This window comes from Heliangelus exortis, chromosome W (genome assembly GCF_036169615.1).
Source record: "Heliangelus exortis chromosome W, bHelExo1.hap1, whole genome shotgun sequence".
NCBI classification, from domain to species: domain Eukaryota; kingdom Metazoa; phylum Chordata; class Aves; order Apodiformes; family Trochilidae; genus Heliangelus; species Heliangelus exortis.
The window spans coordinates 7,807,697-7,835,363 of record NC_092453.1 but is presented as its reverse complement, the minus strand read 5'-3'; the positions used below and the strand labels follow the sequence as shown (position 1 = coordinate 7,835,363).

The window sequence follows — 27,667 nt, the reverse complement described above, 5'->3', positions numbered from 1 at the left end:
CTTAATAGTGATAAGTCATTTTAAGTGTTCTTCTCTAGGATAATGCAGTGGTGTCCAGGAACCTCAGGATGAACTTGCAGCACAAGGGCATGAACCCCAACGACCTCCATACAATCTCATTTGGCTGGAGAGACTGTCATTATGAAAATCCACAGCCTGGACTTTACAAAATGTTGTATAAAGACATAGCCTGGTGAATAAGTATGGCAAGAATGGTATGGAATAAGGGGTGGAAAATATTCTGTCTCGGTTCAGTGGTCAGGGCGACTCACAAACCAGAAGACAGAATTGTTCCCTGTTACCCCCTCCACCCTCCCAAGGGAAGATATAAGGGGAATAAGAGAGACTTAAAGGTTGGAAATTAAAATTGGAACAAGTTTACTGAAACAGGGAAGGAGCAGTAACACATGGAATGAGGAACCAATACATACAAAATATATACAAAACCCAATTTTGATGATTGCACAGATAGGTGTCTGAAGGTCCCTCGTAGCAAGGCTGACTTGGGAGCAAGGTCCATGGCTCTTCCCAGCACCCGATGGATTTGGATTCTGCAGAGCGTGTGGCAAGCTTAAGGAATAGCGGGAGCCTCTCTCCAAGACCTCCAAGTGACTGCAGCGAAGCAGCAAGGAAGAAAGGAGCAGGAAGGGGGACAGGCTTCTGGTTCTGTCTTTTATAGAGTAGGGCAGGGAAATGGGCTCCCCAGTTCAAGAGAGACAGGGAACTACTGGAGAGAGTCCAGAGGAGAATGATAAAGGTGAGTGGGGGATTGGAGCACCTCTCTTTTGAGGAAAAGCCGAGAGCTGGGAGTCTTTAGCCTGGAGAAGAGAAGGTTGAGGGGAGACCTTATCAATGTCTACAAGTATCTAAAGGGTGGGTGCAAGGAAGATGGAGCTGGACTCTTCTCAGTACTTCCCAGTGACAGGATGAGGGTCAACGGGCACAAGCTGGAACATAGGAAGTTCCATCTAAACATAAGAAAAACCTTCTTTATTGTGAGGGTGCCAAGGCACTGGCATAGGCTGCCCAGGGAGGCTGTGGAGTCCCCTTCTCTGGGGATACTCAAAACCCACCTGGATGCAGTCCTGTGTAATGTGCTCTGGGTGATTCTGCTTTAGTGGGAGAGTTGGACTAGATCATCTTTAGAGGTTCCTTACAACTCTGATAATTCTGTGATTCTGGGATCTTAGGTTCTTTGGAAAAAAAGAGTCTACAAGCTTACTCAAATAGTTGCTCTAATTCACAGAGAGAAAGACAACAGCTGGTGTGAAGTGTCCTCAAAGTAATTTTAGAACTTGCTACAAATTTGAGGAAATGAAGTGTCAAACTCCTATCTCAGAGCTGTACAGCAAGCAACCATAACATTTGTTATCTGAGATGATCCTTAAGACTACATTTGGTATCCAAAAAACAATACTTCCACCCTCACTTACAAGGATGAGAGTAAATACCAGATTTCAGACGACCATAATTTTCATGCTTAATATTAAAGGTTAGATTTCAAAAGGATCTCAGGATGGAAAAAAAAATAAAATTCTTTCACTGTAGGCCAACTGCAAGCACTTTTTTCTTCCCTGAATAACACCGCATGTGTGGTTTTTAATCTATTATTTCTTCTATTCCTTGAAAAGCCTGCATTTACCATTATTTCCAGCAAATAAGCAAGCCAAGGAACAAATCTAGCAGAGATTTTACTCAAAATCTAAGAGCAGTTCAGAATCTTATATATCAGTCAGATAAGACAGAATGCAGGACTGTACAAAGAATATAAATACTTAGTTCAAAGGTGTGTAACTGAACAAAAGCTGAAAAGCTGAAATAAAAGTCACCAGAATTGGTCTAAAAATATCAGATTTTGGGAAATCCGCAGAGTAATAATCTAAGATTCAGAACTGACAGCACAAAGACCTGTTTGATCAATTTGCCACGTAAATGAAGAGGAACTACCACGTGGTCTACACACCACTCCCATTAAATGAACCTAAAACCACAGTACTCTTTAAAAGTAACATTTGCCTCTGCACGTACACATCTCCTCAGCAACCCCAATTCTAATCCACTGCATGTTTACCATAGTTGTTGTACTTGGAAATGTTGATTCTTCTTCTGTACAAACTGTTGACACAGCCAGGGAAGGCAGCCTGGATGAAGAGGATAATGTGGATGTCTCCGTGCCACTGTCCTCATTTAGAGTGGAAAGACCAACCATATGGTGTCCACTCAGTTCATTACCTTTACTCTGAGCACAGGTCTGTAAAGAGCTGAGAAAAGTGCCATTGTGGAGACAGTTAGTGCTGTGGAAAGTGCTTGTGAGCTTTGATGATTTTTGACCACTGTCATCAGATTCAAGTTTAGGAAAGGACAGGGATTTGATATTGCTCACTGAAGTGATAGGGGACAGGGACACTTTGGAAGACAAAGACATCTTTTCACAGTTTTCCAACTGTGGTAAAGTGATAAAGCCATTGGGTTTGTGAAGGGGCTTGAAATCCAACGTGGTCCTTTCTACAGATGCCAGAATTTCCTCGTCTTGCAACACAGATTCAGATCCTCCTTTGGGCAAAGTATTAACTAACAACTGAGCAAAATCCGGCCCAGTAGTACCAACATGGATTTCAAGAATATTTTTTAATTCCTCCTTATCATCAATAGTTTTTAATTCCAGTTTGTCAAATGGGTCATCTTCACATTCAAAATCAGCTGGGTTGAAGTCTGCTTTTGGACAAGGTGGACCAAGAACCTTTTGCTTCACAGCACTGCTGTCAGCTGGCGTGGGAGTAAGAATACTATTGTGCTGCAGGCTAGCAAGGAGGGGGTTAATAGGAGGAGGCATGACCTCAGGACAAAGTCCCTTTGAGAACTCCATTTTGTTGCTGTCCTCTGGAATTGCTTTTGAGTTCACTAGGGCTGCTTCTGCCTTGATTTCAGCTTCTCTCAGGGCAGCTTCAATTTTTTTGATATCTTCAGACCACTTGATTGTTTTCTTTTCTAGTGAGAAGTCATACTGACCAAGGGTGGAGGAGAAAGGGAAGGAGAAAGAAAAAAGATAAGATTATAAGGATTACAGCCATTACTTTAACAGCAACATAAGTAACATAGAATTTTTTTCCCCAGCATCTCTTGTAACCTACAGACTGGCAAAGCTGAAAGATACCAGTAGTTCATTTTGCCTCTAGTGGCAAAATCTATAGTCTATAGTGTGGATTAGAATATATTTTACCTCCTTCCTACATTTAGTTTTGCTTTAGGGCTACTGATCATCCCAAGATCAGTTTCACAGGCCTCCCACCATCTTCATTCAAGACAACAGATGGGGGGGAAATCTAATGCATTACTAGATAAACAGTCACACCCAGATCTGGCACCACTGAACTACATACCCCCTGTCCACAAGCTACACCAATGATAACAGTTACCAGCAGTAGCAGATTTTGCTGCAGTTACTGGCATAATAGGATCCCACAAGCTTTTCTCATTTAACATCAGCTCTTTCAGGGCCAAGTTAGCACAGGAAGGCATTTGTAAGCTACTCACTACCAGTTTACTGATGACCACAGTGGCCTGGTTGAAAGGACAAAATTCTGAACAGACTAAATCTACTCAAACCTTTAATATCTTATGAAGAATTAACAGCCTCAAATGCTCTTTAAATAACCACAAAATGTTCAGAGAACACAGCCTACAAGCTAAGTCCAGGGTATAACCTACATGTGACTCACAAGAAGTCATAAGATATCCTTGTCAGAGTAATAGCACATAACCAAACAGGAGTGCTCTTGCCATGGGACTGCTAGGTCATACAAATTCGTAGATCTAAAGAGCAACAACCCATCAAGGCTTGCTAGGCCTCTACTAGGCTTTTCTTGGACTCGCTATGTGTTGCATCATGTCCTATCCTATAGTGGGCTCCAGTGAGATCTTGAAGACCTGTTGCCTCAATTGTATAACAGTTTTCTCTTCCCTTAGCTCTAAGACTCCAAGAGGTGTGATAGACAATTTATCAGCAAGGTGACTGAAAAACAACTTAATGGCAGAAGTGCTGGGCACTACTCATTATACATACTTTATTATCTTAGCATAGCTATTGTAATTCTGTGTGTGTGTGTGCATATGGTTATATATAGACCAAAATTGACCTTCTCTGCTAAAGGCCTTGAGGCCTAGTTGCAAGGTTACTGAAGGATGAGCTATGGGAGAAAGATAAGGGAACGATATCTTGCAGGTGGCTATATCTTGGCCACAAATCCTGTTCTCACAGAACTTCTGCTGGCTACATCATTATCCTGTTATTCTTCTTTTCTGCTGCCAGCTTCCTTATCTTTCTCCCATAGCTCATCCTTCAGTAACCTTGCAACTAGGCCTCAAGGCCTTTAGCTTACTCTAGCTAAAGCTAAATAGTCAGGATTGCTCACATGTCTGTTTTCTTCCAGACAGTTTCCCAACACTGTCTGACTAACGTGATCTCATTCTACAACAAGATGACTCGCCTAGTGGATGAGGGAAGAGCTGTGGACATTGTCTGTCTGGACTTTAGTAAAGCTTTTGACACTGTCTCGCACAGCATTCTTCTTCAGAAACTTATGGCAGTTGGCTTGGATAAATATACCCTGCATTAGATAAAAAATTGGCTGGATGGTCAGGCTGAAAGAGTAGCCGTGAATGGAACTAAATCTGGCTGGTGCCCGGTCACAAGCAGTGTCCCCCAGCGTTCAGTGCTGGGGCCTCTTCTCTTTAGTATCTTCATTAATGATTTGGATGAGGGGATTGAGTGTGCTCTCAGTAAATTTGCAGATGACACCAAACTAGGTGGCTGTGTCGACCTGCTGGAGGGTAGGGAAGCCTTACAGCGGGACTTAGACAGGTTGGACCAATGGGCCAAGGTTAATTGTATGAGATTTAACAAGGCCAAATGCCAGGTCTTACACCTAGGTCATAACAATCCCATGGTAAGCTACAGACTTGGGGAAGTGTGGTTAGAGAGCTGTAAGTTGGAAAGGGACCTGGGGGTATTGGTTGACAGTTGACTTAATATGAGTCAGCAGTGTGTACAGGTGGCCAAGAGGGCCAATGGCATCCTGGCTTGTATTAGGAACTCAGTGGCCAGCAGGAATAGGGAGGTGATCATCCCTCTGTACGCAGCTCTGGTGAGGATGTACCTTGAATATTGCATTCAGTTCTGGGTACTTCACTGTAAGAAAGACATAGAAGTGCTGGACCATGTCCAGAAAAGGGCAACAAAGCTCATTAAGGGCCTGGAGCGCAAGTCCTGTGAGGAGTGGCTGAGGGAGCTGGGAGTGTTTAGTCTGGAGAAGAGAAGGCTGAGAGGAGACCTTATAGCTCTCTTCAACTACCTCAAGGGAGGCTGGAGCAAGGAGGGAAAAAGCCTCTTCTCCTTAGTGAACTGTGATAGGACCAGAGGAAATGGATGGAAGCTACGCCAGGGGAGGTTTTGGTTGGATATTAGGAAACATTTTTTCACAAAAAGGGCTTACAAACATTGGAATAGTCTGCCCAGGGCAGTGGTGGAGTCACCATCCCTGGAGGCATTTAAAAGGCATTTGGACCTGGTCCTTAAGGACATGGTGTAGTAGTTGACTGTGGTGTTAGTCAAAGGTTGGACTGGATGATCTTGGAGGTCTCTTCAAACCAAAGACATTCTGTGGTTCTGTGATCATATGCAAGATGTTGCAGTCCAATTGGGCATACTATACTTGAGCCTCAACTTGGCAGGAAAATGGAGACAGCACAAGGAAGCCAGCAATAGGACATTAGAGTCTCCTTTAGCTTGGCCTTAGCCAGAGGCGAGGACAGATTTTGGAGCTGGAGGAGCTTCCAACAGCTTCTCACAGAAGCCAACTCTGGGCCCCCTCCCCTGCTACCAAAACACCACTACACTAACCCAACACAAATTGTTATAATGGAAAGATCATGATATAGGGTAATTCATATATTCAGTTCTCAAGTGGATGAGTTGCAGGGCAGGGGAAAAAAAAAAAAAAGTAGAACTGTCTACTGCAATCTGTCTCAGCTGAAATGAAAACAATTATCAGTTTGGACTAAGGAAAATCATAGATCCAAATGAGAAAACATAATTCAATTAAATTTCCTATATCATAATCTGCATTTGGAGAATAGACTTTCACCATTTATGTTAAAGGAATTGATTTTATGCTATCAAGAATTTATGTTAATAGAGACATGCTCCCCAAAGACCTAGAGGACATCTGTACCAAGCTGTAACTTGTTTGCACTACACCTGGAAAAGAATTCTCACTCAAAACCACACAGAAAACAAGAACTGGAAGTTTATTTCTTTGTGCCACTATTGTGAGAACCCATAAAATATGATCATAGAAACACTTGTTACCCTCAAACAAGATTCTGCAAGTAAGCCATATATAGCATGGGTGTTCTTTCCAATTTTCCTCTTAAATGCTACTCAGATTCATTCAAGGTAACATTTAGAACTATAACTATTAGAGAAAAACATTGTACTTTTAAAAGTAGATACACTAAAACAAATCACAGAATGTCAGGGGTTGGAAGGGACCTCTGAAGATCATTGAATCCAAGCCCCTGCCACAGCAGGACCAAAACTAGGACAGGTCACTCAGAAATGCATCCAGACAGGTCTTGAAAGTCTCCAGAGAAGACGACATCTCTGGGGAGCCTGTTCCAGGGCTCTGTAACCCTTACAGTAAAAAAAATCCTTCCTTACGTTGAGGTGGGACTTCCTGTGCTTTATCTTGAATCCATTGCCCCTCATCCTATCACAGGGCACAAGTGAGAGGTTGTCCCCTCCTTCTTGACTCTCAGCCCTCATATATTTATACACATTAATTAGATCCCCTCTCAGTCTTCTCCTCTCCAGACTAAAAAGCCCCAGGTCTCTCAGCCTTTCTTCATAAGGCAGGTATTCCAGTCTCTTCATCATCCTCCTAGCCCTTTGTTGGACTCCCTCAAGTAAATCCCTGTCCCTCTTGAACAGCGGAGCCCAGAACTGGATGTAGTACTCTACGTGAGGTCTCACCAGGGCAGAGTAAAGGGGGAGAAGAACCTCCCTCAATCTGCTGGACACACTTTTCTTAATGCACCCTAGGATACCATTGGCCTTCTTGGCCACAAGAGCACATTGTTGTCTCACAGATAACTTGTTGTCCACCAGGACTCTAAGGTCCTTCTCCATGGGGGTGCTCTCTAGCAGATCACCTCCTAACTTGTACTAGTGCATTTTGTTATTCCTTCCCAAGTTCAGTAATCTGCACTTGTTTTTGTTGAATCTTACCAGGTTCCTCTTGGCCCAGCTCTCCAGTCTGTCCCAAACTTGCTGAATGGCAGCACAGCCTCCAGGTGAATCAGCCACTCCCCCCAGTTTTGTGTCATCAGCAAACTTGCTGAGAAGACACTATGTCCCATCATCAAGGTCATTGATAAAGATGTTGAACAGGACTGGACCCAGCACTGATTGTTGGGGGACTCCACTAGTTAGAGGTCTCCAGCTGGACTCTGCACCATTGATCAACACTCTTTGGGCTCTACTGTGTAGCCAGTTCTTAATCCATCTCACTGTCCATTCTTCTATTCCACATTTCATGAGCTTGCTCAAGAGGATGTTATGGGAGACTGTGTCAAAAGCCTTGCTGAAATCAAGGCAGACTACATCCACTGGTCTCCCTGCATCTACCCATTCAGTTACAACATCATAGAAAGCTATCAGATTAGTCAAGCATGATTTCCCCTTGGTAAATCCATGCTGACTACTGATAACATTCTTCTCTTCCATGTGCTTAGAGATGACCTCCAGAATTTTTCCAGGGATGGAGATGAGGCTGACTGGTCTGTAATTGCCTGAATCTTCCTTCTTGCCCTTTTTGAAGACTGGAGTGACATTGGCTTTCCTCCAGTCCTCAGGCAGCTCTCCTGTTTGCCATGATCTCTTGAAAATGATGGAGAGCATCAGCCAGCTCTCTCAACACTCTTGGGTGCATCCCATAGCATAAACGCTATTAGGCTTTTTAAAGTGATAAGAAGCAGAAACTTTTTGCACAGCCTATCATATTTTTATCTTTCTATGCATTCTAACAGATCTTCTGCAACTACTTCCTGGCATACAAAATTAAACTACAGGACTGACAAGACTAACATTTGAACACGTGTGGAAGTTGTGACTACTTGCAATTTACAGCATCACACGCTGGGGGCCAAGGGTGAGAAGGAATAGACCAGAAAAGCAAAACACTACTTACCAGGGCTTCTCTGACAAGCTGAGAAGCATCAGGCAGGCAGAAACCAATGGGCAATGCAACCTTTGATGGGATTTTGAATTTGTCTCCTATTATAAATGGGACATCATCAAGATAACTGAAAGGCCCTAAAATCAGAAGCAGAAAATGAATCAAAAAACCTTACAAGTTTAATGCATTCAATTAATAAATTTCTGTCTTTTGGAGCTATTTTTATCTCTGCTGCCCCAACTACATCAGGTGACTCAATACAAAGCAAGTTGCTCAATCAGAAACACACTGAATCTGGGCTTCATTGCCTCAGTTTTAATGGGTTTCGTTGTTTGGGGTTTTTTTTAAATGTTCTAGATCATAACTATTAAAAAAAAACCAAACCACCAAACAGAACAAACACACAGCACAACAATGAAACAGATTTTAAAGTCAATATACCAAACATTTTATCTTGCTTTGTGACAAGACTATACCTACATAACTGGAACCTGAAACTCTCCTGAACACTGTATTTTTTTATGTCTCTATATAAAAAAATCCATTGTTTTTATCATATTCAAAATGGGCTTTAAAATAACCCAACTTTAGAGCATCTAAGACAAACTAAAATCCAGGTTTTGGCATACAAGTAGGAAGAAACATTTGGACAAAAGTGGTCACAAGGGCAAAATGACTCAAAGTCTAGAAGCTCCATTTTAACCAAAACACAGTGAAATAGCTCAAGACTATTTAGTAAAGCAATTCTGATTTTTGAAACAAGGTGATCTAACTTAATCAGCTGTCTGATTTATGATCACTCCAATGAGAGGCCCCAGACTTATTTCATGGTCCTCCATCTGTCCTTTATATGTCACTTACATGTGGTATTTAAAAAGTGTTTTAGGACAAAACTCCTTCAAGCATCCTGCAAACTCATGAGTCAGAATCACTTAGAGCTCAACCACCCCCAAGAAGTCAGACTATAGGTTTGCTTTCCTTGAGCTACTCTGAATAAGTATTAAAACCCCAACAATTTAAATTGCACTCAGTTTCTCAATTAACTGAAAGGGGTTTATTGGATCACTGGTCTAAGCTTTTGGCATGGTTTCTGGCTATGTATAACAATCTGAAGCATTCCTCTAGCACTTGTAACTTTGAGTATTGCAGATCCAAAAAGACATTAGTGGCAACATTAATATAGCATTCAGTGACTAACCTCATACTCAGTGAGCTGTGGCTTGCCATTTTTATCTGACCTATTTTCATATTCAGATGACTATTTAAGTATTGCTTGCATTTGTTTACTGTTGACTTATCTACAAAAAGACAGTCACAGGCTCCAAAAGGATGAGAGCAGCTTTTTAAAACAGGAACATCCTGTTAATTTTGAGTTAAATGTTTATGTGCTGTCATCACTTGAGCTCTCACCACACTGGCTGGACACAGGTGATATTTCCTCCAGCTTTGAAACTATCAGGCTGAATAACCTACCTCCCACCTTCACCACCAGGATGAAAAAGTGCTCCAGGTAGAATATAATAGCATTTTCACTGATCCTTACTGAGAGGCACACATTCAAGCATTACACAGCACAGAATTCAGATGGCACCTCACTAGCCATCAACACCACTATTTACAATATGGCATACAAATAATATTTGAGCTGACAATTTGAAAACCCAGATACCAGTATTTCCTTATACAGAAATAGCAACTGTGGCAGCCTTTGTACCAAGAGTGGTAAATCATGGACAGGTCAAAGACAACCAGATCTGACTGCTCAGAGGCTGGCGTGACTGCTGCTACTATGCCCTGATTAGTCCCACTGCCACAAGTCCTGCTCTAAGCAGGATGATCCAAGCAAAGCAGGATTAGCTCTCTGAACCAATCTCACAGCCCAAATTCTTCAGTGTGCAAACACTTGTCTTATTAGACACAGTAAGTGGCAGACACCTCCTCTTGCACAGCCTTCTTGTTTGCCTGAAATAGATACTAGCTACGGAGGGTACAAGCACACATTGTGTTATTTACATAGCAACACTTGGTACAGTAAAAAACCCTAAACACACCTAGACTAGATGGGCTGCACTGACAGCTGCCAGTTTAATCTCAGCGGCTAGACTAAGAAATAAATATCTTCTGGTTTCTTCCCATTATACCATTTTTAATACTGACCACTGCTATAACCTCATCTTGAAAACGACTGCTACAAAACCTGCAAGCACATGTTAAGAAACACACTAGGTGTTTTAGGACATTTGGTGGTTTAGTCTTTCTGAAGCAAAACATTGATGCACATAGTCACTTTGTTCCAGCCCAATTGGAACAGTACTACTCTAGTGAAGTTAAAATCTGATCCAGAAACTCAAGACTCCTTTTCTTTTTGGAAACAGATGACCTTCTGCCTAAACACACTGATGGGTAAGGGTGCAAATTGTTTTAAATGACAAAACCTACGTAAAGGAAGTATTATGTAAGCCACTATTTCAATAGTCACATATTCAAGTGAAGTAATTAAAGGGTTTTTTTAACTGTTACTTAATATGGCTGTTAGCCACTTCATACTTTTAGCAGTTATAAGCATATCGAGGAAGTTCTGAGAACAGCCCTGGCAAAAGTGTGTCAGTCTGATCTCTGACACCATGTACTATATGATATTCCTGGCCCAAAGATGCATGAAAGTAAGATTTCTTTCCACTTTAGCATAATGCAGAAATCACTGTCCAACTCATACAAGCGTCCTCCAGTTTAGTAGCAAAATGGAAATATTTCAGTAAAACCAGTTACTGGTTATGAACAGGTAATAGTTTTGAAACCAAGTGGAACTTTTTTTATGGTCATACAAAACACATTTAATTTTCAGAAATTGGAGTTAAAAGCTCATGTTGTATAATGACAGTGACAATGCAACAGCAATATTAATGTACTACACTTGGTATAACCCATGTCTTTGGTGCAACAGATGAGAGCTGCGTTTCTAGATGACACTAATCACTACAACTTAAACCTGAACTTCCAATTATTCAAATGACAGGAGAGCATTTGAAGTTACATGCTTAGACATAGTTCTAGGTATATGCTAAGAATACCCTTCTAGACAGGAAAAGTTACTTCCTCTCCATACCTTATGTTCCCATCTTCATCTCCATCTGAACATGGTCCTGAGCAAACTGCTCTAGGTGACTGCTTGAACAGGGAGTTTGGACATGATGTTCTCCAAAGGTCCCTTCCAACCTCAACCATTCTGTGATTCAACAACAGTTCTCTTGCCTCCATTAAGCAGCTCAATAAATACAAGAGATGCATCAATTATGCTGACTGATTTAATCAGCCTGCCAGAGACACTAAGCTGAAGGTAGCTGTTGGTCTACATGCTTTATAGTAATTCAAAATACACTTGGGGGATTAACTTTTAACAACCCTGGAGAAAACTGAGAAAAATTGCCCTGCTGATTTATTAAGACATAATAAGCCAAGGAAGTTGTTCCACTGCTCCTCATAAACAGTACTGTGACAGTGTAACTTGTAGCATTAGGAACAGATGGTACACAAAAGAGTAGACAACTTAACCAGCCAGCTTACAGCACCATTTGTTTTGATTTTGTTATTTTGAAGTTGGAAGCATGAAACGCCACACTGCTGGTTTGGAAAATATTTAAGACAAGTGGAATTCTAGCTCTAAGCAGTGTTTTGCTAGTCTGGTTTAGGAAGCAGAAGAGATAATAAAAACACTCACAAGACAAGCAGTTCAGGAATGTTCATAGATTCAAGAGAACTGCTGAAGAGGTGGCAACTATCTAATAAAGAACTTACTGTCTTGCAGCAGGATCATTGGGCCACAGTAAAGGAGACTATCTAAAAAGTAAGTTTTGATAGGCCATTTTTATTAACCCTTAACCATGTATTTAAGTGAAGCATTTCTTATTCTGTAATTCAACTTTACACTTGCAAGACTGAATACAAAGGTCAAGGAAAAATGGAATTCGCAAGGACCCTCTTATGTGAAAGATTACCCAGGAAGACCAAGGCTTAATTTTGAAAAGCAAAAGTTTCTATATCATGAAAAATCAAGTTAGAAATTTCACATAAACCTCCCACTACTGCCTTGAATGATTACTGATTTGAAGAAGCTACATTATATATAACAAACTGAACTTCAATATTCCACAGAAATATTAATCCTCCAAAATTACACCTCATTTTCTAAAAGATAAGCACATATACATGCAAATATCTTTTATGATACCAATCATCTGCATGACAGTATACATCTAAAATATAGCAGATAATATGCTCTTCACTTGCCTGCTGAATCAGATTAGTCCTAACACATCACTGCTGAGAAAAAAGCAAGCATAGCTCAATGACATTAAAACATTGACTTTCAATACAACTTCTCATGTGACTTTCATAGAAAGGAGCTACAGATCTAGTGTTCACTTCAGCAAATGTCAGATCAGTATCCCAACTGCAGTTCAGTTTTGATTTTGAAGGGGCAAGTGGGAGGTAATATTCTGCCATAAAGATGTAGGGAAGAGTCACAGGCTAAATTTCAGTTTAACCAGAGAAGAGAGACAGCATCAGTAAGCAACTATTAAAGAAGGAAGCCAAGGTACTTCGTTCCTAACAAAAACTATTCAAAGGTTAAACAGATTAGTCTCTATGGACTGTCTAAGGTTTCGATATTTGTTGCGGCAAGCCCTTCTCTCGAGGACACAGCTCTTCTTCGGAGCTCTCTCGCCGTCTCTCTCCCCAGGCATTTCTAGGCATCTTCTTCTCCGCTTCTGGGAGCATGCCTTTTATTTTGCCCTTCAGCCCCGCCCATTTCCGGCTGGGGCAGGCCCCAATTATTGGGCACAGCTGGGCCTAAGCTCCCAGTTCATTATCAGCGACACCTGGTGACTTGTGGTTCTCACTACATTTCCCCCCTTTTTGTTGTTTGTTGAAAAATAAACTTCATTTTTTCAATAATTTACCATTAATTCACAATAATTTACAATTAATTTAAACATTTCATTATTTTATATTACGGCCTCACATTTTTAATAATTTACAAACATTTCATTATTTTTCATTTTTTCAAACATTTAAATATTTCATTATTTTTCCTTCAATAATTTACAATTATTCTTATATTACGGCCTTTCATTTCCTTAATTTTACAATTTTCTTAGCCTTTGATTGAAATGTGGAGGAAAATTCGGGCTCCTACCAGCTTTTTCGCCTCTTTAGCCTCTGTTGCCAGCAGAAGATGAGGTCTCAGAACACCAGCTCAGCTTTCGCTGGTACTCGCCACCTCGGGATGCCTAGCCATGCAGAGGCTTCTCCGAGCATTCACCGCACCAGTCTTATCGCCTGTCCCTAGGGCTCCGTTTCAGGATCGCACTATCGTGTGTCCCCGGGAGACTCCGTTTCAGGACCGCACTGACTTGATGCGCACTCAGAGCTCCGCTTCAGCTTCAGCATTCCTCGGGTTTGAATTCCGCGCGCCAACTCGCTGCGCCCTTCGAGCCTCATTCTTCTTACCGCTTTTCAGCTTCGCTCCTGCCTGGCTCGCCATTCCGGGCTGTTGTATACCTTGCCGTGCTGGGCTTCTACTCCGAGCTCTTCACACCGCCTACAGCATTTAAGCCTAGCCTTGTGGAGCTTCACCCGTGGTTGCGTATTTGGAGCTCTTTATAGAGCATCCCGCACCAATGTAGTAGCTCCATCTGACGTGGTTGCGTATTCGGAGCTCTTTATATCGCCTTCAGCATTTAAGCCTGGCTTTGTAGAGCTTCCCGCAACCAACGTGGTCACGTAGAGCTCTTTATAATACCTCAGCGTTCACGGCTGCTGTTGTTGCCCGCATTCTCCACCAATTGTTGCGGCGAGCCCTTCTCTCGAGGACACGGCTCTTCTCCGGAGCTCTCTCACCATCTCTCTCCCCTGGCATCTCTAGGCATATTCTTCTCTGCTTCTGGGAGCATGCCTTTTATTTTGCCCTTCAGCCCCGCCCATTTCCGGCTGGGGCAGGCCCTAATTATTGGGCACAGCTGGGCCTAAGCTCCCAGTTCATTATCAGCGACACCTGGTGACTTGTGGTTCTCACTACAGATATTAGTAAGCAGCAATAGAAAAATCCATTGAAGAGACAAGGATACCAAATTTCACTCACCATGAGAGTCAGATCCCAACTTATTATAAGCCATTTAGAACCTGCAAAACATTTAAAAAACAGTTTTAACAACTTTATACATATTGTACAGCATAAGCCTATGCAGTTCTACAGCATCTTATCTATAGATTATGGGACATGTTGAAGATGATGTTTATTCTGTTCCTAAAACAGATAAGCAGATAAGATAATTTTATACCTCTGAGAATTGACTGAAGACAAAAATCTTATCCCAGGATCTGACAATCTAAATGGCAAAATAAAGAAAATGAAAAAAACAGCCAAGAAACAGCCAGGTTCATGAGCAAGGCAGAGAGTTCCAGATCACAGTTGTGAGAGCCTGTTTCATCCCAGCCCCATGGAGCACACCCTGCCTCCCCTGTCTTTAAGAATAGCCCTTCCTACTGGAAATAGAACTGATACTCTTCAGTTTGATCCCTGTTGCTCTAAAAAAACATACAACAATACAGCTCTATGATAAATAGTACCATTAGAAAGTTTTCTTTGTATTCACTCAAGAAAACAACACTAACAATAGCCCTCATCCGCTGCCCACACAATTTTACTAGCAACATTTAAAATTTGGATGCAAATGCTATGTGGCCAAGAATGTTAAACACAGAAGCGCCTGCCCAGCTTTTAACACAGAGCAGGCCTGCCCTGAGAAAAGAGCTGTTTTTAAGATAGAATTAGTTGTCTAGTTGGCTGTAAGCTAAAACCCTGCTCCAGGAAGCTTATGGTATGTTCAATAACATAACTGGTACTTTTGCTAGATTAGAAGTACATCACAAGATCTTTCACAAGACACCATAGCATCATTCTTTGAATAACTGAATTTTCAAAGTCCTCCTTTGACATTATAAATGACAAAGAATCAGAGTTGCCCTTTGTTCCTTAAGTCCTCCAGCTCACAGACTGGGGGGGGGGTGGGGTGGGCTGTGCGTGGGCTGTGTGAAGCTGCTGGAAGCTCCCCCGGTTCCAGTGCTGGCCCCGCCTCTGCCCAAGGCTGAGCAGATATGGAAAGCTGGATGCACCTCTGCGAGTAACACATTCAAAAAAGGGAAAACAAAGCTGCAAAAATAAAGACCTGCAGAGAAGAGGAGAGGGGGAGATGAGAGCAATGCCAGAGCAAAGACACCAAGGTCAGTAAGGTGAGTGAGGAAGGAGGGGGAGAAGGTTGCCCAAGAAGAGATTTCTCTGCAGCCCATGGAGGAGCACAGTGGAGCAATTCCTGAAGGACCGTGGTGGGGCAGATGTGGACCTGTAGCCTCTGAAGATCACGGTGGGTGGGCAGAGGTTCTCTACTTGACCTGGGAGGGAAACTTGTGACCAATGACATGGAAAAGGCCAAACTGCTTAGTGCTCATTTTGCCTCAGTCTTCATCAATGCCAATTGCTCCCTAAGGGTCCAGCTTCCTGAACTGGATGACCAAGATGGGGAGCAGAATGAAGCCCCATAGTCCGGGAGGAAACGATCAGTGCCCTGTTGTGCTGCATGGATGTGCACAAGTCTTATGGGACCAGATGGGATCTACCTGAGGGTACTAAAGGAGCTGGCAGAAGTGCTCACCAAGCCACTCTCCATTATTTGTCAACAGTCCTGGAAAACTGCAGATGTCCCATGTTGGGAAACTGTCTGGAAGAAAACAGACATGTGAGCAATCCTGACTCTTTAGCTTTAGCTAGAGTAAACTAAGGGCCTTGAGACCCAGTTGCAAGGTTACTGAAAGATGAGCTATGGGAGAAAGATAAGGGAACTGGCAGCAGAAAAGAAGAAATAACAGGATAATGAGGAAGCCAGCAGAAGTTCTGTGAGAACAGAATTTGTGTCCAAGATATAGCCACCTGCAAGATATCGTTATATAAACAAAGGCTCTATATAAAGTGAGTGTTAATAAACGACTTCACTTTAACCATATTGGTGACTGCGTGTCGTCCTTTAAGCCTCCGCAGATTTTTTCCCACAGTCCCAGTCGATTGGAAACTGGCAAATGTAACGTCCATCTACAAGAAGGGCCAAAAGGACGATCCAGGAAAGGTTATGGAGCAGATCATCTTGAGTACCATCACACGGTACATACAAGATAACAAAGTGATCAGGCCCAGTCACCATGGGTTTATGAAAGGCAGGTCCTGTCTTGTAGAAAATCCGCGGAGGCTTAAGGACGACACGTAGTCACCAACATGGTTAAAGTGAAGAAGTGAAGTCCTTTATTAACAATTCACACTCGCTTTATATAGAACCCTTGTTTATATAACGATATCTTGCAGGTGGCTATATCTTGGCCACAAATCCTGTTCTCACAGAACTTCTGCTGGCTACATCATTATCCTGTTATTCTTCTTTTCTGCTGCCAGCTTCCTTATCTTTCTCCCATAGCTCATCCTTCAGTAACCTTGCAACTAGGCCTCAAGGCCTTTAGCTTACTCTAGCTAAAGCTAAATAGTCAGGATTGCTCACATGTCTGTTTTCTTCCAGACAGTTTCCCAACACTGTCTGACTAACGTGATCTCATTCTACAACAAGATGACTCGCCTAGTGGATGAGGGAAGAGCTGTGGACATTGTCTGTCTGGACTTTAGTAAAGCTTTTGACACTGTCTCGCACAGCATTCTTCTTCAGAAACTTATGGCAGTTGGCTTGGATAAATATACCCTGCATTAGATAAAAAATTGGCTGGATGGTCAGGCTGAAAGAGTAGCCGTGAATGGAACTAAATCTGGCTGGTGCCCGGTCACAAGCAGTGTCCCCCAGCGTTCAGTGCTGGGGCCTCTTCTCTTTAGTATCTTCATTAATGATTTGGATGAGGGGATTGAGTGTGCTCTCAGTAAATTTGCAGATGACACCAAACTAGGTGGCTGTGTCGACCTGCTGGAGGGTAGGGAAGCCTTACAGCGGGACTTAGACAGGTTGGACCAATGGGCCAAGGTTAATTGTATGAGATTTAACAAGGCCAAATGCCAGGTCTTACACCTAGGTCATAACAATCCCATGGTAAGCTACAGACTTGGGGAAGTGTGGTTAGAGAGCTGTAAGTTGGAAAGGGACCTGGGGGTATTGGTTGACAGTTGACTTAATATGAGTCAGCAGTGTGTACAGGTGGCCAAGAGGGCCAATGGCATCCTGGCTTGTATTAGGAACTCAGTGGCCAGCAGGAATAGGGAGGTGATCATCCCTCTGTACGCAGCTCTGGTGAGGATGTACCTTGAATATTGCATTCAGTTCTGGGTACTTCACTGTAAGAAAGACATAGAAGTGCTGGACCATGTCCAGAAAAGGGCAACAAAGCTCATTAAGGGCCTGGAGCGCAAGTCCTGTGAGGAGTGGCTGAGGGAGCTGGGAGTGTTTAGTCTGGAGAAGAGAAGGCTGAGAGGAGACCTTATAGCTCTCTTCAACTACCTCAAGGGAGGCTGGAGCAAGGAGGGAAAAAGCCTCTTCTCCTTAGTGAACTGTGATAGGACCAGAGGAAATGGATGGAAGCTACGCCAGGGGAGGTTTTGGTTGGATATTAGGAAACATTTTTTCACAAAAAGGGCTTACAAACATTGGAATAGTCTGCCCAGGGCAGTGGTGGAGTCACCATCCCTGGAGGCATTTAAAAGGCATTTGGACCTGGTCCTTAAGGACATGGTGTAGTAGTTGACTGTGGTGTTAGTCAAAGGTTGGACTGGATGATCTTGGAGGTCTCTTCCACCTGTGACACTCCCTGGCAGCAGCTTTATGTCACAGAATCCCAGAATGTTTTAGAGAGGGACCCTGTGTTGGAGCAGGGAAAGGCTGTGAAGAGCCCTCCCCCTGAGGAGGAAGGAGTGGCAGAAAAAACCTGTGGTGAACTGACCCTAAACCCCCACTGCCCATCCCCCTGTGCTGCTGACAGTGAGGCAGGAATGAAGGAATTTGGGCCCATGAAGAAGTGAGGGGTGGGGGGAAGGCATTAAGATCTGGTCATGTTTTCTCTTTTTCCTGGTAGATTATTTTTTTTCTCTTCCCAAGTTGAGTCTGTCTGGTGACCATAATTGGGGAGTAAAAACCTCCCTGTCCTTATCTCAACTGATGAGCCTTTAGGTGGATTTTCTCCTCCCTATCCCATGGGGGGGGGTGGGGGGGGTGGGGGGTGGTGTGAGTGAGAGGAAACCTGGTTGGTACCAGCTGGGTCTAAATCCTGATATGAAGTTATCTGGTGCACCCCCACCAGCAGCAGTGCTCAAAGCACAACTTGGAGCAGGTCTAACATTCAAACCCATCATTCCCCAAGCAAGATCTTACTCTTAGCCTCACTGTTTCCATTGCAGATTCACACTGCAAATGTTGCCTTAAAGGAAGGGCATCATAAGGTAAGGATTACACAGACAGCTTAGCTATTCCTCCTGGCAGCCACTGACACAACCGGAGCCAGGAAGAGTCAGTAAGAGACAGTTCCAAGTACTTTAGGAAAGTACCTTTTGCTGTGCAAAAGTCCCTTTCTATATTATGTTGAAATCAATAGGTGAACCAACCCTACTGGATAATGGGAATTCAACACACACTTAAAGTCAAAGCTGTACGAATAAGATTACCCAGGTGCAACCAGACTTCACAAAACACAGCAAACAGACTGTGGGGAAGTGAGTCACACCCAGCGACTCCAGGCACACCTTGTACATAAGTGCCATGTGTTATTCTGCTCGATGTTTGCCAGGTTTTTCTCAGCACATCACCATCTCAATGCTGTATTACATCCAAAACCACTCCACTAAGCCAGAGGACTGGTTTTGTCACTAGCTGGCAACTGCTTGCTGCATATCAACTACTAGAGCTGAATGGGCTTTATTAGTCCCAGTGCCAGAGTCCCAGACCAGACTGCAGACTACAGCACATGAAATAGGCTGCATCTTTCAGACCCAGATCACACTGTCAGACAAGCTGCTACATTGCTAGTTCCTCTGTATGACAGTAGCAATTAAGACGTCGATTTGATTTGTTATTATTGAAAAGCCAGGCCACGTGGGAAATCATACAGCTTTCACATACCTCACCAGTCCTCTGTATGTCACCAGAGACTGAGGCACCACCTGCAAGCACGTACCATTGGTGCCCAGCATCCACTACTATTACAGTGGAGCTGAACTAGGGACAAGGCCTCTATGCACTTCCTTTAATTTCTCCAAGTTTGTCTTTCTTCTAGTTACTACCTCAGGCTGAAAAGCAAGTGCTCCTTTTCTAAAGGATTTTTTAAAAAATATGATGAGAGGAAGTAAACTCCTCACTTTGGGATCTGTCACGGCTTAACAGTTTGGGTGGACCAAAAACCAGAGGACAGAATTATTCTCTATTGCCCCCCCCCCCCCCTCCACCTTCCCAAAGGGAAGGTAAAAGGGGAATAAGGACGAGAGACTTAAAGCTGGAAAATTAAAAGAAAATTGGAAACAGATTTACTAGCACAGGGGAAAGGCAATAACATAGGGGATAAAGAACAAAAATACAAATGTATACAAATATATATATACAACCCGATCTCGATGATGGCAGGGATAGGTGCCTGAGGTCCCCTTGTGGCAGGGACGACTAAAGGAGGGGGGGTCCACGGCTCTTCCCAGCATCCGATGGATGTGGATTCTGGAGAGCATGTGGCGAGCTGGTGGTAAAGGAGCACAGGGGAACAGCACCGAAACAAGGAGCGGGCAAAAAAGAGAGGGGGCTGCTGGTCTGCCTGACCTTTATAGAGTATGGGAGGGAAATGGGAGGGAATATTGACCCCTCTGTGTTCCGCCCCTTTCAGAATCTGAAAGCCCTCCTTCTTTAGTTCCTCGTACTCAAACTATGACAGGACCTCAACCGACAAGAAAGTTTTTTCAATGCAGCACCAGTTATCTACAGGCAATAGAGTTTATGCTGTCTACTTCATTTACCAGAAGCAGCTTACTCTAGACTGTACATGAAGGACACTGAAAAGAACATTCAAAGAGATCATTTTTAGAATGATAATTTATATCCTCTGTCCAGCAGGCTGTCTAAAGGACATACTAAGTTTACCATCTCACACGCTGATCTGAACACTAAGTTCCCGTGACACTATCAATTTGCTCCAGGGACATTAGTAGCATTGTGTACAAATCCCACAGAAGCAAAGAGGTGTAATGTCTAGCATCCAGGGAGTTTTGCAGTAGAATATCAATCTGGAGCTGCATAAAGCTTTGGACGTTTCCTCAGTGTCAAAATATCCCACATAGGCAAAAAGTATCTTGCTTTTGTTGACAATCCTGCAGTAAAATCCTAGTGCAGACCAAGCACCTGCAATAAATTCAAAATGCAGTGGCAGAAATTATTCCTCTGCCATATGCAACATCTTATTTTAACTATAGAACTAGCTAAGGCACATCAATAGCAAGCTAATCATGAAATGCACCATTTCCAGAGAGAGACAGTGTCACACTTTAGATTCGAGTAACATTTGACTTTATAGCATGCTAGCTCTTCCTGATGCACTGTGAGCATTTATCACCTCCACATTTTGTCACCTCCCAAAGCCCAGGAGAAGGGCAGAGGATGTCAGCGTGATGAGGAAAAATCTGAAATACTCAATGCCTTCTTTGCCTCCATCTTCATTAGTCAGACCAGCCACCCCCAGGGTATTCAGCCCCCTGAGCTGGAAGATGAGGACAGAGCAGCACAACCCTCCATAATCCACAAGGAAGCAGTTAAGGACCTGCCACAGCACCTGGACACCCACAGGTCTATGGGGCCAGGTGGGATCCACCCAAGAGTATTGAGGGAGCTGGCAGAGGAGCTCACCAAGCCTCTCTCCATCACCTACCAACAGTCTTGGTTAACAGGGGAGGTCCCAGGTGACTGGAGGCTTGCCAATGTGACACCCATCTACAAGAAGGGCCAGAAGGAGGATCCGGGGAGCTCCAGGCCTGTCAGCCTGACCTCGGTTCCTAGAAAAATTACAGAGGTTCATCTTGAGTGCACTCACACGGCAAGTGCAGGACAGCCAGGGGATCAGGCCCAGCCAGCATGAGTTCAGGAAAGGCAGGTCCTGCTTGACCAACCTGGTCTCGTTCTATGACCAGGTGACCTGTCTAGTGGACAAAGGAAGGCTGTGGACGTTGTCAACCTGGACTTCAGTAAAGCCCTTGACACCGTCTCCCACAGCATTCTCCTAGAAAAACTGGCGGCTCACAGCATAGACACATATGCTCTTTGTTGGGTTAAAAACTGGCTGCATGGCCGGGCCCAGAGAGCTGTAGTCAGTGGAGTTAAATCCAGTTGCTGGCCAGTCACCAGTGGTGTTCCCTGGGGCTCAGTCCTGTTCAATATCTTCATTAATAACCTAGATGAGGGGATTCAGTGCTTCCTCAGTAAGTTTGCAGACAACACCAAGTTGGGTGGGAGTGTTGTTGATCTGCTTGAGGGTAGGAAGGCTCTGCAGAGGGACCTGGACAGGCTGGACCAGTGGGCCGAGGTCAATTGTATGAAGTTCAACAAGCCAAGTGCCAGGTCCTGTACTTGGGTCACAACAAGCCCAGGCAATGCTCCAGGCCTGGGCAACAGTGGCTGGAAAGGCGCCTGGCGGAAAAGGACCTGGGCATGTTGGTTGACAGCGGGCTGCATATGAGACAGCAGTGGGCCCAGGTGGCCATGAAGGCCGCCAGCATCCTGGCTTGTATCAGCACTGGTGTGGTCAGCAGAAGGGAAGTGATGGTGCCCCTGTGTTTGGCACCGGTGAGGCCGCACCTCAAGTGCCGTGTTCAGTTCCGGGCCCCTCACTAAAAGAAAGACATGGAGCTGCTGGAGCAAGTTCAGAGAAAGGCAACCAAGCTGAGGAGGGGTCTGGAGAGGAGAATGAGAGGAGACCTTATCGCTCTCTACAACTCCCTGAAAGGAGGTTGTAGGGAGGTGGGTGCTGGCCTCTTCTCCCAAGCAAATAACGATAGGACTAGAGGAAATGGCCTGAACTTGCACCAGGGGAGGTTTAGACCAGATCTGAGGAAGAATTTCTTTACTGAGAGAGTAGTTAGGCATTGGAATGGGCTGCCCAGGGAGGTGGTGGAGGTATTTAAAAACCGTGTGGATGAGGCACTTCAGGACATGCTCTAGTGGGCATGGTGATACAGATATTAATAATTTTTTTTTTTTTTTTTTTTTTTTTTTTTTTTTTTTAACTGAGGGGGGGGATGTTGACAGTTGGACATGGTGACCCTAGAGGTCTTTTCCAACCGTGACAATTCTGTGATTCTGTAAAAGGGAATGGGGGGACAGGGAAACAACCACAACAACAAAAAAACAACACAAAGATGCAAAAACACAAGTGACAAAACGGAAGCAATGACAGAAACACCTGGCACAGACAGATAGACAAAAGGGCAGCATAGAGATGACCAAGACATTGATGTTTAAACCTGAACGACTACTTAGCTGTGCTGCCAGACAACAAGAACGCAGAGAAGTGTGACTCGATGCAGTCAAGCAATACGAAAGGGACATTGTCATCAAGAGATGAGAAAAAATAACCCCTACCAAGAGTGACTCACGAGGAGCTGCTGAGAAGTTGCGGTGTTTTTTTAATTATTATTTCCGTGTACCTTCTATTCGTGTTTTCCCTGAAGCTTATATCTACATTCATTTTCTTCTGAAAGAGCTCTGACAGGTCAAGCTGGAATCATCCAACTATTAACGGTACCTGGAACAATTTGCTCAGTAATAACTCAAGCCAATTTAACTATTTGTCAAGAACTGGTCTCTTGTTGCTCTATCCATCATTTTGGGGTGCAAGTATGTCTAGAATCCAAACCACATGAATCCCCTGAAGTAACTCTCACCTACGATTCAGATAAATTAGAAATGCGCTTATTACGGGTCAGAGGAAACCAAAATGCCTCAAGTTATCAACCGCAGTCAATTCAGCACATCTATGATTTTCAGAGGAGAGACCTGATCTTGCAACTTCCATTTTGCCTGCTAATACACATTGTGTAGTCCAAGTACACAGAACTGAGGATGCATCCATTCACTCTGAAAACTACAAAGACAAAAAAGCCCCACAACTTCTTTTAAAAGAAGGTGTCTTTTTCTGCTGCCTATATAACCAACATTAGGATTCTGTATATGGCCTTAACAAAATATACAACAAAAATAGAAGTTGCCTGCCGCTAAAATAAAACAAAAGTTAAGATACTCATATCAGAGCTTCCCACCTATGTAAGCATTCAATTATTGCTACACAATTAAGATCTCTTACATAGACTGACAGTAAAAACCTGATCACAGAAATTTACTACGGTACAAAATAGATCCCATTTTCATTTACTGCAGTCTCCAAATAGATTAAATCACCCCAAAATCTGCAGCAACTGCTTCTGCTTCGTACCTCTAACAGCTCTGCAAACAATCAGCACAGTCAGCTGCAGAGAGATACTCCTCTTGCATAAAGCACAATGATGTTGAGCCACTAATACCAGCTCTTTGGATAAAGCTGCTGTAAAACTACATTTGACATGTTGCAAACACATCTCCTGCAGGAAAAAAAATGGAGGGAAAAGGGGAAAAGGAAAGCATCACTTCCACTTGTCTTAACAGAAAAAAAAAGTTTTAAGTATATCTATAGTAATTCCTTTCAAGTGCTACTATAATCTAGGAGATAAGGTACATTAAGGTTCATATTCTATTTTTAGCAACAAGAACAAACCAGACCCTCCTTGAAGCAAACGCCAGTATGAGTTTCCATTCAATTTTCAATGGGCACTGGTGAAAACAAATCTAATGGCATGCATGTAACAGTCACTAGTAGGAAGTAAGGTATTTAAAGATCATCTAAACAAAAAAGCAGGAAACCCCCCATGACTTTACATCTTTTCTTTGCTTTTCAAGATGTAGCTAAAAGCTACATCACTACCCTGGTTCGAGAGAACCGGGATAAAAATTTCCTCTAACCATACTGACCTGAGACTGCCCTGAACCCCACCAGCAGCCAGTTGCTGTGGCAGTTACAATAGGGGGAGCAGCTGTGCTCCCCTATGGGAAGGAGAGGATGGGCCAGGTGACTGACCCAAATGAAACAATCACATTATTCCTTCCCATGGTGCTCAGTATAAAATGGCTCCCAAGAACCCTCTGCTGGCCTCTATGGTGCTGGCAGGATTGGGGTTTGCTTGTTTGTCATACCTCCCCATGTTGCTCCTGCATCCCATTCTCTCCCAGGAGGGATTGTTCATCAAGACAGACTGCCATCCCCTGCCTCCCTGAGTGGGACTGGCTCAGCCACTCCAAGGCTGTTGTGGACCATCACTGGGACCCTAGACTTGGGCACCCCCATCTGTTGCTGAGTCCAGTCGGGGAAGTAATTGCCAACTGAGGAGCGTGGGTTCCATATTTACATGTTTGTATAGATTTGTAATTCACCATCATAATTATTTTTACTACTTTATTAAACCCATTCTGTAGTTAGGTAGGGTCTGGCGGTCGGAAGATATCGCACTGTGCGGGAAGACAGGGCCCCTTCTCTTATCAGTGGTTAGATAGTGATGTAAGCGGACAGGAATGAGACTGTGAACCTAAGATATATAAGGCTGTATCACCTGCGAATAAATGCCATTTTGCTTTTTCCACCACATCGGTGTCTGTAAGCATGATGGACAGAGTTCACTGTTCAAGAACCAGGTCGCCACGCCTGCGATAGGCGACAAGTGGTGCCGAAACCCGGGAACTCGTCTGGAATAGAGTGAACGGTGGCTGGAGCTGCAGGACCAGCTCGGCAGGGGAGGTCAGGGAAGAAAAGGACGTTCCCGACCAGGACCAACAAGGAGGATGGAAGCCCTTGTTAAGGTCGTATCCCAAATACATAAGCAGTGGGGGATTGATTGTAAACCCAAAGATTTTACTCCCGCAGTTGCGAGGCTTTTACAAATTGGGGTCATTGACCAGCCGGTGGATATTCTCCACCCAGAGGTGTGGGATAGATGCACTAAAGCGTTAGCCGAGGAGACGAAGTCCTCGGGTTGCAGGAAAAACCTTAAATCCTGGGGGAAAGTCGAACAGGCTCTGCAGAGGGCCATGCAAGAGCAGGAGACCTGGAAGGCAGCAAGGGACTGTTTGTTGGCCATCCCGAAACTGGGAGTCGGGGCAGCCACGCAGACCCCGTGCCCCCCAGACAATGGCAACTCTGCAGAGCCTAAAGACTCGCGGGAAGGCGATATGCCCCCCAAATCCCCGTTCCGCTGCCCCGAATCCCCGAATCCCGCCCCCCTTACGGAGGAACAGAATCAAGCGAAATCCTTCTGGGAAGGGCTAACCGAGGAGGCCAGGAGCGCCGCGGGGCAATCAGAGTCTGAGAATGCCTGGGTTAGACCGCCCCCTTATGCGCCTCAAAATGGCGCCGAGCGGCAAGGGGGAGGGCCGGGCGAGGATGCCCCTGGCGGGAACAAAGAAGAAGCGGCAGAGCCAACATGCGCATGCCTAAGGAAGGGGGAGGAGAACGAGAAGGAGAAAGAGGCGGTGGGGGCGGCTGGGAAGAGGAGGGGAGCGCGAGTGAGGGGGAGAGAACCGATCAGAGCGGCCATCTGAAAAAATGCTCTTATAGGGCAAGCACCCCCGCGAGTGGAAGGCGGGGCGAGCCAAGAGGGGGGGAACCGCCCGCCCGCCCGCCCGGGAAGTGGGCGGGGCCGGAGCCCGCCCGCCCGCAAGGGAAGGGAGCGGGGCCGGAGCTCGGCAAAAAAAATACCGAAGCCCGGAAGTAACCAGCCAGTCGAGTTCCGATCCCGGATCAGACACTAGCTGGGACGAGTCGCCTGCAAGCGATTCAAATTCAGAGGAGGAAGAAACGAGGGCAGATAGGGTTAAAAACAAATATATTCTCGTCCGCAATATAGAGGGACCACAAATAAAAAAGCTTCCCCTCACGGACTGGAGGGAAATAAAGAATGCATGCGCCGATTGGGTCCCAGCCGCGCTAGCATTCCCGGTCCGGGTGGCGGGCGGGGGACACAGGGTCTATTCGCCAGTAAACCCTAGAGATGTACAAGCGATTGTTAAAGCAATTGCGGACAAAGGGCTTAATTCTGCTATGGTCTCCACCCTCATAGATGGGGTTTTGGGGGGAGATGACATGCTCCCGTTCGATATAAAATACACTTGCAGATTAATTTTTGATGGGGCAGGGATGATTGTTTTTAAACAAGATTGGGAGGACAACTGCGCAAAGCAACTAGCCCAAATAACTGGGGCGGATCACCTGCTACATGGCTCTAGCCTGCAGCGACTGATGGGTACAGACCCAGCCATGGTTACCCCTCAGGCACAAGCCCTAGGCCTGCGGGCCCACGAAGTTATGACAACTACTCGTGCAGCTAGAGAAGCTATTCGCACAGCCTCTGCAGTTATCGCCAAGCCATCGCCATGGTGCACAATAAAACAAGAAGTTAAGAGCAACGCAGCGGTCGGTCCCAATATTGTAATTAAAAACGATAATCAGCAAAGAAAAGATAGTTTGCCAACCCCCACCCCCATTCCAACCAGTCCCCTGTCAGCTAAGCAGATAGTTCCCTCAAGAAAACCAATCGTGGATCCCCACCACATGCCCGGCAAGCCATTTTTTAGCGTGCTAGAAGCCACCTTTCGATCGCTAAATAACTCCAACCCGACTCTCACGAATTCTTGTTGGTTATGCTATGATGTGTATCCTCCCTTTTATGAGGGCATTGCCCTCAACGCTTCTTTTACCTATTCATCAGATGATAGTCCAACCCAATGCAGGTGGAACACGCCGCAAAGAGGAATTAGCCTGAACCAAGTCAGGGGCAAAGGGGTGTGTTTTGGTAATACCACCCTGGTAAACTGGGACAGTGCTGTCTGTGCAGAAAGCGTTGTGATTGTCAAACCCCATAAGTGGGCAATTCCATCCGCGCCCGGAATGTGGATTTGCCATCAATTGGGAGTAACCCCCTGTGTGTCCCTTAAACTTTTTAATCACGCTACTGACTTTTGTGTGCAGATTTTGATTGTTCCCAGGGTCTTATACCATCCAGAAGAAGAGATGTACTATCAATGGGAAAAAACAGACATCGGTCTACAAAAAAGAGAGGTGCTGACAGCCGTAACGATAGCGACACTGCGGCCACGGGAGTGGCCTCCCTGGCGACCCAGCAGCGAGGCCTGTCTCAACTACAAGCCGCCATCGATGAAGACCTAGAGAAAATCAAGAAATCTATGACCTTTCTGGAGCAATCTGTCTCCTCGCTTTCTGAGGTTGTTTTACAAAACAGGCGAGGACTGGACCTCCTGTTTTTGCATCAAGGAGGCCTCTGTGCCGCCTTGAAA

The 27,667-nt window shown here is 44.5% G+C and overlaps 1 pseudogene; it reads right to left on the bottom strand.

Moving 5' to 3' along the window:
* Positions 1-374: 374 nt before the first annotated feature.
* Positions 375-13,776, bottom strand: LOC139789181 (ubiquitin-associated protein 1 pseudogene; annotated as a pseudogene).
* Between the last annotated feature and the right edge of the window lie 13,891 nt (positions 13,777-27,667).